General features: G+C 35.7%; 1 pseudogene across 2 annotated transcripts in view; it reads left to right on the forward strand.

Annotated features, from left to right (window-relative positions):
• LOC143245286 (FMRFamide receptor pseudogene) overlaps positions 1–8,792 on the forward strand; it is a 105,411-nt pseudogene extending 96,619 nt beyond the window's left edge. For both annotated transcript variants that reach the window (XR_013025555.1, XR_013025556.1), the window contains exon 2: positions 7,351–8,792. The product of XR_013025555.1 is annotated as an FMRFamide receptor pseudogene, transcript variant X1 (transcript). The remainder of the gene's footprint in view (positions 1–7,350) is intronic.
• Positions 8,793–14,150: the final 5,358 nt, after the last annotated feature.

Below are 14,150 nucleotides of genomic sequence, written 5' to 3' on the forward strand. Positions count from 1 at the left end.
TAAAGAAATTATTAATTGTTAAAAAATTACGCGCAATTTTTAATTTAAATTCTTGTACTCAGAGTTTCGGTTTCAACAACCAAGTTTCGATTGCTATTATGTACACAACATAGATGTTCCATTCTACAGCTTTGTGTTTAAAAACAAACAAAAAAGACAATTGACTCCTTTGTTCGGCCTTACGTGTGTGGCGGTTTTTACAACAGTTGAAAATGTTAGACAGCAACGATTTAAATATACGAAATGTCCCTTGTATCAACACTAATTGTTGTTTTCAACAATAACATAGATATATACATTTGAAAACAATGTTTCAGTGGAATACAATGGTATTTAATAATGTAACTATCAGGTCTTTCCATAAGTAATGTCCGAAAATTTAATACAGAAAGTGAATCATCATTTCTGTTTTTGTAGAAGGCTTTAATGACTAAAATATGTAGTAGGACGTGTATAAAAATGTTCAGACAAATAAAAGAAACTAACCCAACACCACTTATTCAGATCATTAATCAAATAAACCCTTATGAAGATGGATGTGTCTGAGGAGCACATTAGTCATATAATGATTTATGAGTTTACAAAAGGTAACAGTGCAGCAGAAACTTCACGGAACATTCAAGGTGTTTATGGTGTGAAGTGTCTCAACGAAAGAAAATGTTGAAGGTGGTTTTAGAAGCTCAGATCAGGTGACTACAGCTTAAGTGATGCGCCACGTTCAGGTCGTCCTGTTGAGTTTAATGATGACTTGCTGCTGGTTGCACTTGATGAAGATTGTGCTATAACAGTTGAAGAACTAACACAGAAGCTTAATTCAACCCATTCAACAGTTCACTGTCATCTGCAACAGCTTAGAGAAGTGTCAAAACTTGGAAAATGGTTCCCCACGATTTGACAGAAGCCAACCTTAGAGCAAGAGTGGATATTTACACTTTTCTGCAATCTTGTGAACATAACTCACCTTTGTTGGATAGTTAAGTGATTGGGGATGAAAAATTGATATATTATAAAAGTATTAAGCGCCGCATACAATGCCTCAGTGCAGGTAAACTGGCTAAATCACAGCCCAAAATGGACCTCTACCCTAGGAAACTCTTGTTAAGTGTTTGATGGGATATTGTTAGTGTGATCCACTTTGAGTTGCTGTCACTCAATGTAACGATTACCTCCGACCTCTATTATCAACAGTTAGAACGCTTTAATGTTGCACTGAAAGAAAAGAGGCCTGCTTTGACCAACCATAAAGGTGTTGTGTTACACCAGGATAATGCATGGCCCCATACAGCAAGGATCACATCTGTAAAGACTGAAGAGATAGACTGGGATAAACTTCCACATCCTCTTTATTCTACAGACCTTGTCCCATCTGATTATCATCTGTTTTAGAATTTGCAGAATTATCTTGATAGAAAAGAGCTTGGAACACATGAATATGTCAAAACTACCCTCTCTACATTGTTTTCCTCCAAACCTCACGAATTTTACAGAAGTGACATTCAGAAGATTGTGAATCATTAACAGGAAGTAATAATAATAATGAAACATACATTATTGAATAAATACCATTAAAAGCGTTTGAAATCCTTTCTCTTTTTGTAAACCTAAAATCGGACATTACTTAAGGTATGACGTGATATATAAGGTATAACCCGATAGTTATTTTTAGAAACATTTTGTTTTGTTACTGGTAACTTAACAAATATTTGACCATCACCAACTTTAGTAACATTCTCAGTATTGTTAAAGAGAATGTTGTTGCCTTTGTCTGTAGAGTGGAACGCTATGACTGAAGTGGTCGCTTTGCAGAGTTTACAATTTTTATTGTTTCACTCATTTTTTATGTTCCTCATCCATATTGTGTTTTCAAAACCACATTTTATGTTTCTGGCTATTGTTGGGTTTTTTTGCGTCTTTTGTTTTTGAATACTGCTTCAATAATATCTGTTTAAAACTATATTCATTTTATCTTCTGTTTATCTGATATATTTATACTAATATATTTTACTATATAAAACTGGAATAGTTCAATTCACTAATGGTGTGTTTTAATAACTGTAGACGTTTATTTTTATGAAGGTGTCCGCTGGTTCATAAAGTCGTGGCCTTGCATGGCCAAGCGTGTTAAGGCGTGCGACTCGTAATCTGAGGGTCGCGGGTTCGCATTTCCGTCACACCAAACATGCCCGTCCTTTCAGCCGTGGGGGCGTTATAATGTCACGGTCAATCCCACTATTCCTTGATAAAAGAGTAGCCCAAGAGTTGGCGGTGGGTAGTGATTACTAGCTGCCTTCCTTCTAGTATTACACTAATAAATTAGGAACGGCTAGCGCAGATAGCCCTCGTATAGCTTTGCGCGAAGTTCAAATAAACCAAACCAAAACTATGTAGTATTGTGAAATATATTTGTTCATTCTAGACCTGTGTGCCGCGGTGTTTTTGAAACACATTCAACTTTCTTGAGATTTTACAAGCAAGTCGAACACATCAGTTAGTAAAAGCTTCTATAGAGACACTCTGATACCTTACAAAACATTCGATGGTTTTCATTGAACTCGAGCACTGAGAAGTTCATACTTAAATATCATTCTCGACTGCAACGGTTCGACTGTTAGTTTAATTGTGGCGCAACAAGCGCTTCGTACGTCATAAATGATGCATCAAACAATCAAACTGCTTTCTGGAACATGTTATCATTCTGCAGTAAGCTACAGCTACTACTCTGAAGGTAGGAATTTTATATCAACTGCAGAACTTCGTGCTTACCGTGTATGAATTAGCTTTATCATTTATCCATGGAAAAATATTTAAGTAAGTCTGGTGCTGCAAAGGAGAAAGTGTTGAATCAAAAGCAAGGATTTGTTTGTTTGTTTTTAAATTTCACACAAAGCTACTCGAGGGCTATCTGTGCTAGTCGTCCGTAATTTAGCACTGTAAGACAAGAGGGAAGGCACTGTATGTGTTAGATTGATTAAGGTACTCAAAATATATACAACTTTTAATTATCAAATTAATTATAAACGAAGTACTGTCAAGCATCCCTTTTAGACGATTTAATTAATTACGATGAGACACATTGTATGAATCGTGGTTACCTGACATAGCGGCCTGAAAACACGTTCTCTACTTTGGGACCTAATATTCCATCAGGACCGCCTGTCATGGTGCCTTAGCAACGCGTCCCTAACGATGCGTCCTCTCGTGACAGCATTTATAACTAATAACATCATTGCTCTCTTCCTCCCCTTGAGACAAACAATCAGCGTGAGGCGGCATCCTTTGGATGCTGAAGTGGGACCCTTACTACTGATGCACTTACGAAACGAACAACAAGACAAGCAGGTTGTGCGAGTCAAGTTTGTAGATTGTCGGTAATTTTTGTATTTCAAGAGTATTAGTGCAATGATAAGATAATTGGTTATAGTACTTAGAGAGGCCCGGCATAGCCAGGTGGGTAAAGGCGTTTGACTCGTAATCTGAGGGTCGCGGGTTCGAATCCCGGACGCACAAAACATGCTCGCCCTTTCAGCCGTGGGGGCATTATAATGTAGCAGTCAATTCTGCTATTTGTTGGTAAAAGAGTAGCCCAAGAGTTGGCGGTGATGACTAGCTGCCTTTTCTCTGGTCTTACACCGCTATATTAGAGACGGCTAGCGCAGATAGCCCTCGTGTCGCTTTACGCGATATTCAAAACAAACAAGTAGTTAGGGGTGTTGGGTCCTGTTTTTTTTATTATATTTTAAGAGTTTTGTTTTCGTTCAGTGTATGTTGGTTGAGATAAGAGATGCTTTTCTTCATAATATTTATCCTAAAGTTACCAATATTTACGAAAAAAAAGTTTCACCATCGAAAACGCGATGTAGCTTTTGTGGCTATTTTTACAAAGAAAACAGCAACATCTTTGTACACGTAATGTTTCATAAAAATTGAGAGAGAGAGAGAGAAGAGCCGTGAAATAAAAGTAATCATCATATTACACACACACACATATAGTTATGATCAAACAAAATTTTCAAATATTTCATATAAAAAGCAAGTAATGCCTTCATGAACATGTGTTCTCAAAACGACAGGTATGGGTATTAAAACTTTAATTAAAATAAAGTAAAGAAAACAACATTTTGACCTTCTCAGGTCATCTTCAGGTTAATAAAGAGAGTTTGCAACTGAATGTTGCAGGGCACGAGTCCTAGGGACGAGAGTATAAAAGGTTACGTCATTATAGGGGCGTTGATGTTAGATGTTAGGTTATTAATTAGAAAAGGTTTAAAGGTATTCTTTCATGCTGGTTCAGTTTTGCTTTGAGTTGTTGTATAAGTCAGGATTCCTTGAAGATGATCTAAGAAGCTCGAAACGTTGCTCTGTACTTTATTTTAGTTAGAGATGTAATACCGATACCAGTCGTTTTAAGAATCCATTTTTACTTCAAGTGGGTCTCTCGTCAAGAACAGTAAATTATCCTATTTCTAGGCTTTGTGTCTTTTTTTCTATTTTTATCTATAACTTATTTCTCCAAGTTGAGACATTTAATTGTTCCTTCATACACAACTGTTCTTAGTTCTTTGTAAAAGTAAGACACAGTGTATTTCTATCTTATAAGCTTGCTACACTTATAATGTGTTTCTATGTTATGAGATTGTTACACTTGTAACGTGTTTCTATGTTATGAGCTTGTTACACTTGTAACGTGTTTCTATGTTATGAGCTAGTTACACTTGTAATGTGTTTCTATGTTATGAGCTTGTTACACTTGTAATGTGTTTCTATGCTATGAGCTTGTTACACTTGTAATGTGTTTCTATGTTATGAGCTTGTTACACTTGTAATGTGTTTCTATGTTATGAGCTTGTTACACTTGTAATGTGTTTCTGTGTTATGAGCTTGTTACACTTGTAATGTGTTTCTATGTTATGAGCTTGTTACACTTGTAATGTGTTTCTATGCTATGAGTTTGTTACACTTGTAATGTGTTTCTATACTATGAGTTTGTTACACTTGTAACGTGTTTCTATGCTATGAGCTTGTTACAATTGTAATGTGTTTCTATGTTATGAGCTTGTTACACTTGTAACGTGTTTCTATGCTATGAGCTTGTTACACTTGTAATGTGTTTCTATGTTATGAGCTTGTTACACTTGTAATGTGTTTCTATGCTATGAGCTTGTTACAATTGTAATGTGTTTCTATGTTATGAGCTTGTTACACTTGTAATGTGTTTCTATGTTATGAGCTTGTTACACTTGTAATGTGTTTCTATGCTATGAGCTTGTTACACTTGTAATGTGTTTCTATGTTATGAGCTTGTTACACTTGTAATGTGTTTCTATGCTATGAGCTTGTTACACTTGTAATGTGTTTCTATGTTATGAGCTTGTTACACTTGTAATGTGTTTCTATGTTATGAGCTTGTTACACTTGTAATGTGTTTTCTATGCTATGAGCTTGTTACACTTGTAATGTGTTTCTATGTTATGAGCTTGTTACACTTGTAATGTGTTTCTATGCTATGAGCTTGTTACAATTGTAATGTGTTTCTATGCTATGAGCTTGTTACACTTGTAACGTGTTTCTATGTTATGAGCTTGTTACACTTGTAATGTGTTTCTATGTTATGAGCTTGTTACACTTGTAACGTGTTTCTATGTTATGAGCTTGTTACACTTGTAATGTGTTTCTATGCTATGAGCTTGTTACAATTGTAATGTGTTTCTATGTTATGAGCTTGTTACACTTGTAACGTGTTTCTATGCTATGAGCTTGTTACACTTGTAATGTGTTTCTATGCTATGAGCTTGTTACACTTGTAATGTGTTTCTATGTTATGAGCTTGTTACACTTGTAATGTGTTTCTATGCTATGAGCTTGTTACAATTGTAATGTGTTTCTATGCTATGAGCTTGTTACACTTGTAACGTGTTTCTATGTTATGAGCTTGTTACACTTGTAATGTGTTTCTATGTTATGAGCTAGTACACTTGTAACGTGTTTCTATGTTATGAGCTTGTTACACTTGTAATGTGTTTCTATGCTATGAGCTTGTTACAATTGTAATGTGTTTTTATGCTATGAGCTTGTTACACTTGTAATGTGTTTCTATGCTATGAGCTTGTTACAATTGTAATGTGTTTCCATGTTATGAGCTTGTTACACTTGTAATGTGTTTCTATGCTATGAGCTTGTTACACTTGTAATGTGTTTCTATGCTATGAGCTTGTTACAATTGTAATGTGTTTCTATGTTATGAGCTTGTTACACTTGTAACGTGTTTCTATGTTATGAGCTTGTTACACTTGTAACGTGTTTCTATGTTATGAGCTTGTTACACTTGTAACGTGTTTCTATGTTATGAGCTTGTTACAACTGTAATGTATTTCTATGTTATGAGCTTGTTACACTTGTAATGTGTTTCTATGTTATGAGCTTGTTACACTTGTAATGTGTTTCTATGTTATGAGCTTGTTACACTTGTAATGTGTTTCTATGTTATGAGCTTGTTACACTTGTAATGTGTTTCTATGTTATGAGGTTGTTACACTTGCAATGTGTTTCTATGCAATGAGCTTGTTACACTTGTAACGTGTTTCTATGTTATGAGCTTGTTACAATTGTAATGTGCTTCTATGTTATGAGCTTGCTACAATTGTAATGTACTTCTATGTTATGAGCTTGCTACATTGCAAATTTATTTTGAGTGAAATTTCATTTCTTATGTTTCCTTGTACATAAATCAAGTATATTAAAGTAACTGATCGCTTGTTTTCGTACAAAGCACATGTGACTATCTGTGCTGGTCCGGCATGGCCAAGCGTGTTAAGGCGTTCGACTCGTAATCCGAGGGTCGCGGGTTTGAATCTCCCTCACACCAAACATGCACGCCCTTTCAGCCGTGGGGGCGTTATAAATGTGACGGTCAATCCCACTATTCGTTGGTAAAAGAGTAGCCCAAGAGTTGGCGGTGGGTGGTGATGACTAGTTGCCTTCCCTCTAGTCTTACACTGCTAAATTAGGGACGGCTAGCACAGATAGCCCTCGAGTAGCTTTGTGCGAAATTCAAAACAAACAAACTATCTGTGCTTTGTTCACAGTGGGAAACCGAAACCTTTGTTAATCTAGCTCGCACGTGGGGGAAGATAAACTAGTCGAATGTTTATATACGTATATAATGTGACAGTAAAATAAACATATTACTTAATGTCACAAAATAATACATATTTTATGTTTTAGCAGCTATCGGAACTGTTATTATAAGTTTAAATAAATTAAACTGTTATAGTTGAACTCGTTTTAAAATGTACTTTGTACATCTAGATTTGTTTCTCCTCACTAATATGTCACTTGTTTCCTATCTTCCAGGTTTTTGTGATAAATCTCTGATATCACCTACAAACAAGGATGAGACAGGTTTCGAGTGTGTTTCGTTATTCTGGAAGAAAACATTGATAAGACCTGTTTAAAAAGGGAGGATATTTCCTTTTATTTCTAATGGGCGAACTGAACAAATTCAACTTCACGATTAATTTGAGCAACTGGATGGAAAGCGGAGACATCAACACCAAAGAGAACAGTTTCGAGTTTTTGTTTGATATTATAGTGATCGGTGTACTGAGTACAACTGTTAGTCTTTCTGGTATCGTAGGAAATGTAATTTCATTGGTTATCTTGTCTCACGGACAAATGAGAACGTCGATTAATTGTTGTCTTCAGGGATTGGCAACCTTCGACACGGCTGTCTTAGTAACAGCTATTTTGATGTTATGCTTGCCAACCATTGGCTCTGTAGTTTCTATGTTCTCTAGTTATAAAAATATAATATTTCCCGTCATCGTACCAGTTGTCTACCCTTTAGGCCTCATGGCACAGACCGGGTCAGTCTGGGTTACTGTAATCGTGACCGTGGAGCGATACATCGCTGTTTGTCACCCACTGAAAGCACGTGCCTTCTGTACCAAACGTCGAGCTTTTCTCTACATCATCTGTGTCACCATTTTTGCTTTTTGTTACAACATTCCCAGATTTTATGAGCTTGAATGTGTCAGCAGCATTGACGCTGCCACCAATTCCACAGTATACAGTGTCGCCCCTTCCCAGTTTCGTCAGAATGCTTTTTACTTTAAAGTTTATCACGTCTGGTTATACTTGTTCATCATGTACTTCCTTCCTTTTCTGACCCTGGCGTTGTTAAATAGCGCCATCTGGCAAACAGTTCAAAGATCCAACAAGAATCGACGACGTCTCACACGACAACAAGAAAACGAAATCAATTTAGCCATGATGCTGTTTTGTATCGTGGGCATATTCTTCGTTTGTAACATCCTAGCACTTATTGTGAACATCATGGAGTACTTCGGTGAAGTGATCCATTCAATGGTCGCTGTTTCAAACCTGTTGGTGACCGCCAACTCTTCTGTCAATTTTATCATCTACTGCATCTACGGCCAGAAATTCAAAACAATGTTTCTGCGCATATTCTGTAAGTGTAACATCATGGAGCACTTTACTGAAGAAGAAAGTACGAACATTGCGCCAAAAGTGCGCATTAATGGTCTTCAGAAATCGGTAAAGTGCACACCATCTCGATTACACGTGCGATCAACAAGTGTTTCTGTAACTAACGTGTAGGTCACGGCCTGCAGAAAGGGCTACATTCGACCTAACAAAGTTTTAACTGTTGACGAACATCAAGATACGAGGTGTTTTGTTTTTCTGTCCGTTTTTAAAGTTTTCAGCACAGTTACATCCGCGTGACGTTGTGCGAATCTCAATTCATTTTGTAGTTGAATAAAAACTGTAACTAATGCGTGTGTTTGTGTTTTTTTTTCTTATAAGCAAAGTCACATTGGGGCTACCTGCTATGTCCACCGATGAGAATCAAACCCCTAATTTTAGTGTTGTAAATCTGCAGACTTACCTCTGTCTTAGTGGGGGACATAACTACTAATACAAAGCTTATGTTTACTAAAGTAATGGCCCGGCATGGCCAGGTGGTTAAGGCACTCGACTCGTAACCTGATGGTCGCGTGTTCGAATCCCCGTCACACCAAACATGCTCGCCCTTTCAGCCGTGGGGGCGTTATAATTTAACGTTCAATCCCACTATTCGTTGGTAAAAGAGTAGCTCAAGAATTGGCGGTGAACGGTGATTACTAGCTGCCTTCCCTCTAGTCTTACACTGCTAAAGTAGGGACGGCTAACGCAGATAGCCCTCGTGTAGCTTTGCGCGAAATTCAAAACAACCAAAACAAAGTTTATTAACGTCTAGACATTTAAAGTAACACTACTACAGATACAAATAGGGCAGGCCAAGTAGGCTCTTCACATACAAAAAGTACATATGGTTCTGAGTAAGTCACCGAGACATGCAAATTTCTATGTCTGGTCAATAACAAAGTAACAGATGAATTTTGAATACCTATATTAGTGCACAAGCTCAGGAATAAAGAACTGTCGATCTCACGGATGACATTTAAGGCTAACTCTTGTGTTTCAAATTAGAAATTATATAACACGTTTTCAGAATTCATTACGTTTTTATATTTGTACTTAAAAATGCGTTGATTGTGTATGATCTGAAATTAATGAAAGATATGCAAGATTAAAAATGTAATACCAGCTTTGGACACGAAACATTAATTAGGCATTGGCACAACTTTGCCATTTTAAATTTCAAAATACGAAACGAGATTCGTTACTTAATAATTATCAAATCATATAAAAGATAAAAATTTAACAATAAAAACAGAAACAGGGGTATGATTGTGTATGATCTGAAATTAATGAAAGATATGCAAGATTAAAATGTAATACCAGCTTTGGACACGAAACATTAATTAGGCATTGGCACAACTTTGCCATTTTAAATTTCAAAATACGAAACGAGATTCGTTACTTAATAATTATCAAATCATATAAAAGATAAAAATTTAACAATAAAAACAGAAACAGGGGTAGGCAATTAGACCAAAGGTAACGAACTGTCCAAAAATAAACATGTTCCAGATGTGTGGTACTATTCTGGTTATTTATGAACCGAACTTTCAAGAATTATTGCATTTGTTTTCATAGTTTTTAAGAATAATGTAAAATGTAACCTTTTTGTTGTTATGTAAAAAGATTACAGAACATTCAACCTGTATGGTACCACATTTCAGATATGATTTAAACAATGTTATTGGTAAATTCAACCTGTATGGTACCACATTCCAGATATGATTTAAACAATGTTATTGGTAAATTCAACCTGTATGGTACCACATTACAGATATGATTTAAACAATGTTATTGGTAAATTCAACCTGTATGGAACCACATTTCAGATATGATTTAAACAATGTTATTGGTAAATTCAACCTGTATGGTACCACATTTCAGATATGATTTAAACAATGTTATTGGTAAATTCAACCTGTATGGTACCACATTACAGATATGATTTAAACAATGTTATTGGTAAATTCAACCTGTATGGTACCACATTTCAGATATGATTTAAACAATGTTATTGGTAAATTCAACCTGTATGGTACCACATTACAGATATGATTTAAACAATGTTATTGGTAAATTCAACCTGTATGGTACCACATTCCAGATATGATTTAAACAATGTTATTGGTAAATTCAAACTGTATGGAACCACATTTCAGATATGATTTAAACAATGTTATTGGTAAATTCAACCTGTATGGTACCACATTTCAGATATGATTTAAACAATGTTATTGGTAAATTCAACCTGTATGGTACCACATTACAGATATGATTTAAACAATGTTATTGGTAAATTAAACCTGTATGGTATCACATTACAGATATGATTTAAACAGTTAACTCACATATTCTACCTGGTTCGAACGTACTTTATAGCTGCTTACTAAAGATCAACAGTGCCCCTGGTTTACTAAGCTACTCCTAAGCAAACAGCAAAATCAACTCTTACACTTATAACGCCTCCTACAACGAAAAGCATGGAGATTCGTTAACAGCATATCGGTGCTGGAATCGTGTACCTTCTAACCCTTATCACTACAAGTTAACTCACTTGTTCAGGATATCCAGAAGAAGCAAGATAGATAACACCGTTTAAATCTACTTTGAGATAAAGTTTAAGTATGGACTGACATGGCCTGATGGTATTACAATGTGACGCTTAATTTTACTATCCTTTATTAGAAAAATAGCGTAGGAGTAACTGTGTTTTGGAAAATTTTCACTTTTCAAACTACCAAATCTTGACAAAATGTAGTTAAATTTGTTAGTCTGGTTTGAATTTCGGGTAAAGCTACTTGAAAGATATTTGCACTAGTCGTCTCTAATTTAGACGTGATAGACTACAGGGAAAACAGAAAATTATTAAGTCAGAACTTCATGTACTTAGTAACCTCAAGAAAAAAATAAAAGTATTTAACCTCTGAACTTAAGTGTTACAATTTCAAATATGTCCGAAAAAAAAAAAGCCAATAAGTGAAAATTCACACTAAGGTATGAAAAAAACAAACAAAGGGTTGAATATCTTATGTTAAAAATATTCATAATATGAAAATCAGCAAATCACGTGACAACCACTACTACAGATATAAAATTACTGTTGAACGGAATGTCCAACTATTTCTCGATATTGTTTGGTATAGTACCATCGAAAACATCTTCTATAGGGAAAGGAATCTAACACCACTTTTCAACCTAAAATATTAATGTACTTAAGTCATAAGAATGTGTTCTAATCGAAAATGTAAAAATGGTACCGGAAAGTAAAGAAACATGTATTAATATGGGCCTCCAGAACCATTCAAAAAGTAACTTACCACAGGTCATACCCCAACCATAGAAGGCAAAGTGCAGAGTTTTGTAGCAGATACGATTATACAACCACAAAGACCAGTGACGAAAATTGCCCACGTGCCCAGAGAACAGTACGACACAGTATTTCAGGGGGATCTCAATTTTAAAAAGCAATACAAGTCAAGTGTTACAAAATCTGTCACGACGTCCTCTACAGTCCACCGGCGAAACAGCGGTAAGTCTTCGAATTTAGAGCACTAAAATCAGAGGTGGACATAACAGATAGCCCGATGTGGCTTTGATACGAGAAAACACACTCACACACATTTTGTTTTTGTGTTGTGTTGTAAGTCAAATAAAAAGTTTTAAGCTTAACCCTGAGAATTGGCGGCATCAGTTGACCATAAAAATAAATCCAAAAAACACACCTTTTGTGGCAAATTACGTACTTTAGTTTGTTATTATTAGCTTAAAATAAATTCTGCCAATATTTAATTTATCTAGCATATAACAGAAACATACTAACAAATGTAACGTTTGCGCTGACCTGTGAACGAATCGTACTGTGGATCTGAGGTTCCGCGGTCCGCGATTTGTTGTGGTCAGAAATAGTCTGCGCTTCACACTTTGTGGCCTTGGATGTATTATAAGAGTAATGGACAGATCTAGTCGGCCTGACAAAAGTGATTCAAGATTTAGCGGTGGGTACTGCCGACTGTCTTTCTATTCGTTTAAACTTAGGGACAGCTATGCGTACACAGATAACTCTTGCGTAGATTTTTTTGCTGAATTCAACAACTAAAACAATACGTGTAGCACTTATTAAAGCACCTATAGTGAAGAAAGTCTTTCACCTACTCCGTGTGTCACGTGCACTATTATGAAAACAACAACAGCTTTATGATGACGAGAAACCCACGTGAAGAAAAAATGTATTTTAAGGACGGTTGGCATGGTTACAAAGACTCTTTATCAACCTGGAGATGACCCAAGAAGACCGAAACGTTGTTCTTAAAGTTTTAATACCCGTATCATCCGTCTTTAGAATACATTAACAAGTTTAAGTCTGTAAAAAATATTAATTTTCCAGTTTTAATGTACAAGTTCGTAACCGGGTTTTTTTGAGAATTCTTCAGTTTCTCTGTAGCAAAAGGGATCCAAATCTACTACTACTAGTGACGTCATACAGCTAAACATTTTGATTGGAGGGTAGTAATAAACAATATAATTTAGTTATCAGTTGTGAGTTAATAATACCAACTCTAGAAACAATACTTCCCGTTGTTGCTGGTTTCGAGGAACGAACGAAACCAGTCTGAGGGCAAAAATTAAAATCTACCGATGACCGACTAGGGCACAATAGTCCTAGCTAGTCAGTTCGACATTTATCTTGGTCACTGTAGCAATTACTTACAAATAAAGTTACAATTTCTAAAAAAGAAAAAAGTTCGCTTATTCGTAATTTATCACTCAAAACACACATCAGAGTGCCTTCGAGTTTGGGCTGCACATTTTCGAGTAGTTTCTGGGACAGGCAGTTAATCTTAGGATCCATGGTTTGCATCTGTGTGCTGCTAAGTGGTGCTCTTGCATTTAGGACCATGGGTACGTTATGAAAGTTACGCGAAATTCCACTTTTCTCTCAGTAAGCCAAGAGCTGGCTATGGGTAAGATTGGCCAGTTGACTTCCCTCTCTTGTCTATCACTACAAAATTAATGACGGCTTGTGCAGTTAACTCTCGTGTGACTTAGCAAGAAAATATGCAAAACAAGCAAATAAATTGCAGAAAGCAATACAAAAAACAAAGTTATAAATGTTCATTAATAATCCATGTTAGGCTTAAGACTATTTATACTGTCATTCATTTCAAACCGCTTATAAGTGGGTCGTATTAGTAACAAAGTGAATTATGGACGTAAAAGGAAGTAGAATGAAACAACACGTGCATGCAACATTATAAGGAAAAATGACACGAGGTTCGACATTTCGTATTTGTAGTGGCCTGCGTATGAATACAAAGTAAAGACGTGACAAAACTTTTTATTAAACCTGATTTCTAATATCAATTTCAAATACAAGTTCATGCTAAGCGTGATGATAGTAATTTATAATCTCCATTAAAAATACGGTCTGTAATTGAACGTATCACAATCAAATGAACACGGAGTATTTTGCCATTAGCTATTATAGGCTTTAATCAAGTTTACGTAGCCCCTCGACATGCTCGGTGAACTTAATATTACCGTGTTTACATCGGTTAGTAAATCACTGTTAGCCTCGATATAAAACCGTAAAAAATGGAATTTTTACAACCAACGAAAGAGGAAATTGAACACACTAAGTTAAAAAAGAAAATAGAGAATATTATATATTA

This window comes from Tachypleus tridentatus, chromosome 2 (genome assembly GCF_004210375.1).
Source record: "Tachypleus tridentatus isolate NWPU-2018 chromosome 2, ASM421037v1, whole genome shotgun sequence".
NCBI classification, from domain to species: Eukaryota; Metazoa; Arthropoda; class Merostomata; order Xiphosura; family Limulidae; genus Tachypleus; species Tachypleus tridentatus.